Source organism: Rhagoletis zephyria, unplaced genomic scaffold (assembly GCF_001687245.7).
Source record: "Rhagoletis zephyria isolate East Lansing unplaced genomic scaffold, Rhagoletis_zephyria_1.1 Rzeph_scaffold_02231, whole genome shotgun sequence".
In the NCBI taxonomy this organism is placed as follows: Eukaryota; Metazoa; Arthropoda; class Insecta; order Diptera; family Tephritidae; genus Rhagoletis; species Rhagoletis zephyria.
In genome coordinates, this window is record NW_016159315.1 from 49296 (window position 1) to 60229 (window position 10934).

Below are 10934 nucleotides of genomic sequence, written 5' to 3' on the forward strand. Positions count from 1 at the left end.
TCAAAAAGATAATTTTTGAAAAATATGTCGCTTTGGTTTTTTTGGCGTTTAGGGCTCGATATGGTATAATCAGCAAAAGCGCTGGAGGTATTTTACCCAAAGTTACTGCACGTTACTTGTTTGGTACGCAATGCTCCGAGTGGACGATTTGATATCGAATGGAAAAAATATTTTTAAAATCTGCTTTGCGCGTTGAAGCTTTTAAGAACATGTATACCTACATATATCGCCAATATTAACGAAATGGGGAACCTGGTTAGGGGCGGCAAAATACAGTGACAGCTGTTAAGCAGGGATCACACAACATGTACATTTGACATTTTGATTTGTACATTTTGGCAGTTAAAAAGTGGTGTTGTCTTGTCTGGAATAATATACACATATTTAAAAATTTTAGATATTTATTTAATTAATTTTGAGTTTTTCGTGGCACTTACAATAACTCCTTGTGTTAATGAAATATGAATAGTAAATAAATGAAATTAAAAAAGAAAAATAAATGCGAGTTTTCGTTTGCATATTTTGTTTGTTTTTAATGCATAGTTTTGTATTTTTAGTGCATATTTTTGATTTTTTAGTGCATAAAAACCCGGGCCCTATTGATAATAAAAGGATTTATAACTTGAAATTGTAAATTTTTTTCAGTCGACATAATAAAGGCTATTTAGAGCCGTAAAGTCAATATCGAATTATGCGTTTCTTTGGAGGCATACTTAAATTAAGATTTTTTGGGATCGAAAAATTATGTTTGCCTTAAAATCTTATTTTGAAGATTTTTGTAAATTAAGATTTTCAGGGGACTTTCTCTGGCAACACTGCTTGGAGTTACAGTCTCCAAATCTGCGGGATCATATTGGGAGCATTTCCTAGGAAAATTTATAAACAAAGACTATGAAGGTGATAAATAGGTCTTAAATGAAGAGTCTTACAGGCATATTCTGCTTGTAACCAAACATGTTGAACATTTTACCATAAAATGACCCAATTCTTGTAACCGCAATTCTAGGTACATTGGTAACGTTTTAATCTATTCAGCAATTCAGCCATGAAGTTCTGTATAAAATCTGGTGTTGCATATTTCACGGGCAAAATTTTGTTACCTTTTTATGAGATTGTAGGTTTTATTACCGGTATATAGACCCTTTTTGTATTCTGCGCACTCTTGTAACTGGTAAATTTTGCTACCATCCCATAAGCAGGTAACAAAATATTGCCCCGTGCATATGTAACAACAGAATTTGTACAAAACTGCATAGCTGAATTGCTGAATAAATTAAAACGTTACCAAGGTACCTAGAATTCCGGTTACAAGTGGTGTCGATGTTTGGTAACGAAATTTCCCGGTTACGAAATGTTCGGTAACAAGAAGAGAAGGTCTGTTAATGTTGATATTGATGCAAGACGGTAAGATCCCGAGATTCAGTAGTTGCGTAAATTGCTGTTCGGAAATGCATCATGCAAAAAATAAAAACAAAATCCGGCATGACATAAGAAATATTAATCATCGTCTTCACCTTACATATCTATTTGGCTTGCGTGAATTTACACCATGCACTCTGTTTCTGCTTGTAGCTAGGACAAAAACCAATAAGGTGGAACTTTGAAGTGGTAGGCTTTGGTGAATTGTCCACCACTATGGTGAAAGATAATCTGCGCCAAAGAGCGTCAGGGGTGTGACTTAGCTAAAAATTGAAGGAAATCTGGAGAAATGTGGACACAATGGCTGAAGACTGCCTGGTCAAGGAAATTAAGGCACAACAAATTTGCAAGTATAAGTATGTCCTTTCATTTCGAATTTTCTGACTTACTGCTCAGAAACAACTAGCATTTGTAAAGTTTTATGTTGGCATGTGTAGCGTTGCGTTTGGCTACAGTTGTTTAAAATGAAAAGCTGCACTGCTACATACATTTTCATAGCTTCATACTTTTTGTGGAAGGTAATGCGTGATTAAAACAAAGTTATCAAAAATCAACCGGATTTTTGAGTAAATTCAATCTTGCAATTAAATGGGCTATAAATCTGCACATGTAGATTTTTTTTTAGACAATGTGTGCTGTTAATGATCCATGATTCTTGACAAAACTGGTTTTTGTTATAATGATCGTTGTAACTTAACAATACGTACACATGCATGCTAAAAACTTAGTCGGGTGTTTCAGCTAAATTTTTTCCCTATTTTATAACTTCCTTTTTACGTAGAATACATGATTCTTAACGGCCAGTATGCAGCTCAACAAGAAAAGCAAAACCTCCATATAAAATAACGTACAATAAATGGCTAGAAATTTTCTTAAGTCAAATTTCCTTAATTCTTAAGAAATTTGCTAGCTTTCTACTACGGTTTTCTAAAGTTTTTTGTGAAAAGAGACCACAAGGCAACCCATGTTTGCAACAGAAATATATGCCCGTTCTATTATTTCTTGAGGAAAGAAGGTGGCCACAGGCTGTGAAGTATCTGATGTCAAAATTCTTGGGACATACACACGAATTAATGGTAATTTTTTCTTGACCGTTTTCTTGAGAGCTGCATACTGGCCTTATTAACAAACGAAATAGTCCACGGCTTCCGAACGCACAACATTTCGTTTCTTTGCTCTTTTAAATCAGATAGCATTTACCTTCAGTTGCATTCAGGAAATACATATGTATGTATGTATGTGTGAAGTTTACCTGCAAATAAATAAAAAATAATATACTTAATTTTGCGAATTCAATAGTGAAATTTATATTAAGTATGTTAAATCTAAAATGATATGTATGTATTTGTAACTTAGTTTTCTTCTTGAAACAACTTTTTTGTAGGAACCAATCTTGGGGAATGATTTTCAAGATTTTGGAAGTCATGCATTTTTCTATGAATTACTTATGTAAAAAAGAAATTTCTCCAATAGCAGATATTGGTTTTCAATTTAAAAAAGAAATATCATAGTTCGATTTTTAATTTCATTTTAATTCGTTATAAGCGCAAGTAAGTTTAGTTGAAATTGAAATTGCCAGGTGTTTAGGCGCGTCTGCTAACACCAGGCGCCTAAATACATGCACTTCTCAACTGCCATGTAATTGAACTTTCTTAAGTTCTAATTAGATGGCACTTCAAAGTATGCTCGGCCTAGTCTGATGCATCCTCCGGACACTGCTTCCGGAGCATTTTGCGGACTCTGCATGACTTACAACCATGCAGAGGTGGCAAACGAACTTTGCCATTGGCCACAGTGCCTACCCACCATTTTTGAACCAATAAATATTTTTTTTATAAATACATACATGCAAATACTGGTCTCCCCTCTCACTGAGTTATTCACCAGGATTTTTGTTGAAATTATTTATTCAATAAATTTATGTTTACTTTTCCGGGATTTTTTCACTCGTTTCTACTAAACTCATCGACATGAGGTAGAACCCATCAGACGATTTGAATCTTCATTACCATTAAACCTATTTTTCGACACTTTGGCAGCTTTTTTCTCAAAGCTAGGCGTGAAAACATTTTGTCAATTAGCTTAAAATTAGCATGAAATAATCTATTAGATGCGGTCGGTCCCATTTTCGAGATAAACTCGTAAAAATTGTCTTCCTGTTAAGGTATTGCCGAAGTTGGACAACCGAATTCGCTTTGGCATTCACATAACCAGCATGAAATATTTCAAGGTGACAAGACTCGCGAGCAACGTGACACCAAGAAGAGGTCGACCACGATACGGGTCAGTTGCTGCGAGAGACCAACATCAATTGGCGTAGTGGAATCAGTCACTCAGATTAATCAGTACCACTCAAGAGGTGGCATAGATAACACAGGGCAACACTGATATTGGTGCGGCAAATGTTAAATCTGTTTTTGATAGACTTTTTTGAGCTGATTACGAATCCGTAAGTACAAAGGACCCAACACGTACAGGTTTTGAGAAAATCGAGGTCAAAGTGTCAAAAAATCGGGCTTTTTCAATATTTGAGAAGCTCTAGCAAAGAGTAAAAAGGTGATGGAACCTTCCACTTAGGCTTAGATTAAAGCAAGAACCCTCGACTATTATCCTTGAAAATACCATTCCTGCACATTGATATATTAAAATTTCCTTCGATTTGCTTAGTTTTTTCTACAATTCCTATCAAATGAAAGAAAAAACCAGAAATGAAGTTTCATGAACCCTTGTGAACTAAAGGAACATAAAAAACTTTTCTTTGCGACCGCTTGATTTTTCTTTTAAGGGCCGATTGTTCAATGTCTGGTTATCACTAATTCCCGGTTAAACATCATTATCGACGTTTTCGACATCATGCATATGACATGTGATCGATAAAGTAGTCGTTGTATTTAACCGGAGCTTCGTCCTCCGATTTCTGCTAATCAGACATTGAACAACCGGCTCTTAATGTGTCTTATTTGAGCGTATTATCCACTGGCGCATAGTGGGAAAAATATTTTTGTGTCAAAACAGCTGTCTACTCATAAAAGCCCACCCGATTTTGATTATTCTCTTTTTTCAAAAGGTTTGTTAGATATTAGTTTTACTGTTAGGAGATGCTGCTGCTTTTTTGAATAGTCGTAAAAAAATATAACAAATTCAGCCCAAACTAAAGCACTAAAGAGCGACTCCTGGTCCCAGCAATGGCAAATTACCGAATGTAATTTTGACATGATTGAAACTGCTGCCACATATTTTTTTGTTTGTTGGTGTTGACATGATTTCGTTTCGATTTTTGTGAAGTTTCTATAAATTTTGCGACTCTTTTTGTTAATATTTATACATTTGGTGTCTTCAAACTAAAAAGAAAAGCACCAATAAACACCAAGCACTAAACTCTAAAATTTTCGAGTTTTGAATAAAGAAAAGCACTAATTAATATGAAGCAAATTAGCGACAACGCTTCAGAGGAACTTCAGTAATAAACGATCGAGTTAAGACACTCTTGCACCTTATCTATCAAGATGAACGCAACAGGCCAAACAAAAATATAATAAATACACCCTGGCTCTAGTGCCCCGGAAAAAAGCCCCACCCTAATTATATGGGTAAATAAGGAGCTTAAAACTGAAGTAAGAAACAACCTTAATGAATCCTACAGAATATAACTGCAGTACAACAAGCAGTACAAAACGGCATTAAGGACATCTCCAGAAATGCACATCCGTCGGTTTCTGTAGGAAATCCGCCAGGCTGAGCAAGATACCGTCCTAGGCGCATTGAGCACCTTCTTTTTAGTACTAGTTAGGACAAACTCAGGATAAGAGTTTATTGAAAATCTTTTTGAATAATCTGACTGTAGTCATATACCAACATTATGGACTCTAGCGAGTGCATTTCGTGTATCCCTCGAAGGAACTGGAAAACTCGATTAAGGTCAAGTAGAGAATAACCTTTGAAACAAACAGTTGGCTGAGACGGAATTGTACCCATAATATTTCAAAGGATTTTTAAACTAGCAAATATTTGTGCCACTCGTAATAAAACAAAATATTTATTCACATAACCCTCAGATCCCTCATACTGAACGCGCTAGAATGGTTTCTAGATATTCGCATAAGTTCCTAACGAACCGTCCTAGGTTCAACAATTTTTGAAAGGCCCAGCCAACCGAAACTGTTCTTCGCGACGTAGTTGGCACTATAAAAAATCGCAAATAGCTTACTCTGGCGGCCTTCCTTGATATAGAAGGAGCTTTCAACAAATATGCAACTGGATAGAAGTAATGATCAGAAATAGAAGGAGTCAATGGTTTAATACCACTGATTTACCATGTGGGCGCACGCCTCCAGATGGCCCTCTTTCCTTTGCGATTACTGAAATGCTGGAGGGGTATCTTTTTTACAGTCATGGGCCTCGAAAAGCGGCCTCAGTGTTAACTCCATCATGGGTTGCTGGTTTCAAATACAATTTGGTCATGGTAGAATTTTGGACTGCCTGTCAGGGTTACAAATATGTATGTACATAGTCCTGGGTGGTGAAACTGACATCCTAGAACTAAACAAAGGGGAACTGAAGGTAGATACATTTGCAGATATCGTACTGGTGGCAGTGTCAGGTTGCTATTTATCAAGAAAAAAATACCGCTCCATCAATGGAAGGACTCTTATATTATCTGCGGAGGCAAAGTATCTGAGGGTTGTATTGGACACCAATGTATCTGTGAGCTGGAATACAAATGTATGTGTATAGCCTATTATAGTTGTAAAAATATTTTCAGTACAAACTGGGGGCTTAAAGCAAATTTGTCCTGTGAGTGTATGCGGCAATTATAAATAAGACCAATATTAACTCACAGCACTGGACAAGCAATACGTCAGCAAATTAAGCAGCGTTCAGCATGCAGCTTTTGTAGGTACCACAGGAGCAATTAAGTCGTGTCCGCCAGATGCGCTTAATCGGATTCTGCATCAACTGCCCTTAAAACTACGTCCGTAAACCTAGCTGACGCAAGTCGCCAAAAATCAATAAAAATTATGTAGGAATTAGGGGTCTTTTAGGTGTTAATTAANTTCTTTGCGACCGCTTGATTTTCCTTTTAAGGGCCGATTGTTCAATGGCTGGTTATCACTACTTCCCGGTTACACATCATTATCGACGTTTTCGACATCATGCATATAACATGTGATCGATAAAGCAGTGGCGCATAGTGGGAAAAGTATTTTTGTGTCAAAACAGCTGTCTACTCATCAAACCCCACCCGATTTTGATTATTCTCTTTTTTCAAAAGGTTCGTTAGATATTAGTTTTACTGTTAGGAGATGCCGCTGCTTTTTTGAATAGTCGTAAAAATATAACAAATTCAGCCCAAACTAAAGCACTAAAGAACGACTCCTGGTCCCAGCAATGGCAAATTACCGAATGTAATTTTGACATGATTGAAACTGCTGTCACATATTTTGTTGGTAAACATATGCTCTCTCTTATGATTGTCATTGTGACATGATATCGTTTCGATTTTTGTGAAGTTTCTTTAAATTTTGCCCCTCTTTTTGTTAATATTTATAGATTTAATGTCTTCAAACTAAAAAGAAAAGCACGAATAAACACCAAGCACTAAACTCAAAAATGTTCGAGTTTTGAATAAAGAAAAGCAATAAATTTAGTGGTAAAAGCACCAAGTAGGCAACAGTGCCCCAGGTCGTGGGAGGCTGCGACGCAAATTAGCGACAACGCTTCTGGGGAACTTCAGTAATAAGCCATCGAGTGAAGTCACTCTTGCACCTTATCTAGCGAGATTAACGCAACAGGCCAAACAAAAATATAATAGATCCGTCCAGGCTCTAGTGCCCCGGAAAAAAGCCCCACCCTAATTATATGGGTAAATTAGGCAGCTTAAAACTGAAGTAAGAAACAACCTTAATGAATCCTACAGAATATAACTGCGGTACAACAAGCAGTACAAAACGGCATTAAGGACATCTCCAGAAATGCACATCCGTCGGTTTCTTTAGGAAATCCGCCAGGCTTTAAATTTAGGTTTAAAAATGTCCATNCTCCAAAATTAATTTAGGTGTTCCATTGGTTTCCGAGAAATTCGCAAAAAAGGTTTATGTAAATCTAGCTGACCCATCCTTAAAGTTAGATCTAAATTTTCCAAATATATGTAGGAATTAGGTGTCTTTTAGATGTTCTTCAACGTCACTAAAACTAATTTAGTAGCTCCATCGGTTTCCGAGAAATTCGCAAAAATGTATTGGTCATCTAGGTTTACGAAAACACATTTTTGCGAATTTCTCGGAAACCGATGGAGCTACTAAATTAGTTTTAGTGGCGTTGAAGAACACCTAAAATACGCCTAATTCCAGCATATATTTGGAAAATTTAAAACCAAAATTTAAAGATGGGTCAGCTAGGTTAATTTTGGAGGCACTAAAAGACACCTAATTCCTNATTGGTTTCCGAGAAATTCGCAAAAAAGGTTTATGTAAATCTAGCTGACCCATCCTTAAAGTTAGATCTAAATTTTCCAAATATATGTAGGAATTAGGTGTCTTTTAGATGTTCTTCAACGTCACTAAAACTAATTTAGTAGCTCCATTGGTTTCCGAGAAATTCGCAAAAATGTATTGGTCATCTAGGTTTACGAAAACACATTTTTGCGAATTTCTTCGGAAACCGATGGAGCTACTAAATTAGTTTTAGTGGCGTTAAAGAATACCTAAAAGACGCCTAATTCCAACATGTATTTGGAAAATTTAAAACCAAAATTTAAAGATGGGTCAGCTAGGTTAAATTTGGAGGCANACCGATGGAGCTACTAAATTAGTTTTAGTGGCGTTGAAGAACACCTAAAATACGCCTAATTCCAGCATATATTTGGAAAATTTAAAACCAAAATTTAAAGATGGGTCAGCTAGGTTAATTTTGGAGGCACTAAAAGACACCTAATTCCTAGATAATTTTTATCGATTTTTGGCGACTTGGGTCAGCTAGGTTTACGGACGTCTTAAAACTCCACATACACGGAATTGCAGCGAATTTTGCAAATCAGACTCAAAGCGTCAGGCNCATTGGTTTCCGAGAAATTCGCAAAAATGTATTGGTCATCTAGGTTTACGAAAACACATTTTTGCGAATTTCTTCGGAAACCGATGGAGCTACTAAATTAGTTTTAGTGGCGTTAAAGAATACCTAAAAGACGCCTAATTCCAACATGTATTTGGAAAATTTAAAACCAAAATTTAAAGATGGGTCAGCTAGGTTAAATTTGGAGGCACTAATTAACACCTAAAAGACACCTAATTCCTAGATAATTTTTATTGATTTTTGGCGACTTGGGTCAGCTAGGTTTACGGACGTCTGAAAACTCCACATACACGGAAATGCAGTGAATTTTGCAAATCAGACTCAAAGCGTCAGGCTCTCAGACTTAGGGGCAATATCTGATTATATACCGCCTTCATTAGATCTCAGAAAACACTTTCAGATGAAATTACCTTTTAGGCGGTTGGTACCTATATTGACGGGTCTTAAATTGCCTGCGGTATCCAAAATGACAAGCGATGTTTTGGGTATTGAAATGGCTTGTAGGATTTCGAAAGTGAAAGAGTATAAAAATTAGTCAGGATGCAAGTGTGCGTNTTTTTTTCAAATATTTCTTAAGTTTGTTTCATCAGTGCTGAAAAGCAACCATGCGTGTAAGAAATTGTGTGCTACCTAAAATTTCACCTCTGGAAACTTTATCCCCATAAAGGACTTCACCACAGTTTTTTTTACTGGATATACTGAGGTCAGGCTCTCAGACTTAGGGGCAAAATCTGATTTTTACCGCCTTCATTAGATATCAAAAAACACTTTCACATGAAATTTCTTTCTAGGCGGTTGGTACCTATATTGACGGGTCTAAAATTGCCTGCGGTATCTAAAATGACAAGCGATGTTTTGGGTATTGAAATGGCTTGTAGGATTTCGAAAGTGAAAGAGTATAAAAATTAGTCAGGATGCAAGTGTGCGTTAAGCTCGACTACTAAACCAAAAGATACATATCTCACTCGTCTGGGTTCCCAGTCACAGAAACATATACGAAAACGAAAGGGCAAACCAATTGACTAAGGCAGGAGCATCCCTTTCTGTATACGAAGTCGAGACAACAAACATTCCACTTGGGTGGAAGTACACTTGAAATTCGCAGGAATGGCTGAGTTACGATGGAACAAGGAATATCGGGCCGCACTGCGAGTGTCCAGCGGCAGAGATACTAAATGAAACTTACTCGCCTAGCGAGCTGGTAAACATTTACATAATATGTCAGGCGGCTATTAAGTTAGGGTCTACTTTCATATAAGGCGGCTATAAGAAGGCTGGCGGTGGCTAAAACCTTCCACCTAATAAAGCATATAATTTGCGAGCGTCCAGCCATCAGCAGGTAAAGACTCGCGCTACTCGGCAAGGTGCACCTTCAGGACCTACATCAGCAAAGGACCAATTGTCTATTAAAATTCGCTAAAGGAACAGCAAAGTTCTTTAGCATTGCGTGAATGGCCGTAAATGTACCTGGCAAAGCTATGGACGTTATATTCGTCTATGGGAGACCTCTTATGGCCAGCCAGTATGACCCAACCTAACACTTTCATATACCGACAGTTCAAAGATGGGCGGTATGGGGAAAGATGTGTTTTATGATGCGCTGAACATACCTATAGCTCTCTCTCTATCTCATGTGCTAAAATGTTTTGTTGGGAGTCATAAAATACATAAATATATACATGTACTTAAGTACATTTGTATGTAAGTATATTCATAAGTATATTAAATGCCAGTAGTTATAAAAAATTAGCAGCATGAGAAAAAATCGATTGCGCAATTGCGTGCATTATGTAGGAAACTGGAATAAAGGTATTCACGCACAGGAAGTGCGTATAAATGTACACAACTTTATGTGTATACACATTAGACTGCATCCCTCCCCATACAAAACTGCTTCTCTATTGCAATTATAAAATCTTTAAGACTTTCGCCAAAATATTTCGGAAAAATATTAAGATTTTCGTGAGCTGGATCGATTTGAAAATACCTCCAAAATATTAATTTTTTATGAATAAAGAAAGTTTTTTAAAGAATTTTTTTAAAAAAAAAACTCAACTTAGTTGGCAAAAAAGTTTAAGCTCAAAAATTTTGCATAAAAATATTTAAAAATAAATTTCAACAGAATCCTAATATGTAATGGGATTTTTGATGCTGTTTTTGAACAAAACTCTACCGATTTAGACTTGGGAGGTGTGATTTTATTTATTTTCAAATTTAAATAAAATGTGTTGATATTTGAAAAAATAAAAATTGGGACATGAAAGAGTTTTTTTTTTCAAAGAAATACAAAGGGTGAGAAAATACCTTTCCTTTCGGTCCAGTTATTCAAGTTTTTCTTAAAAAAATCTTGAAAAGGTTAAAAAACAGCAACAAAAATCTCATTACTATGATTCCGTTGAATTTTTGTTTAATATTTATATGCAGATTTTTTAAGCTTAAACTGT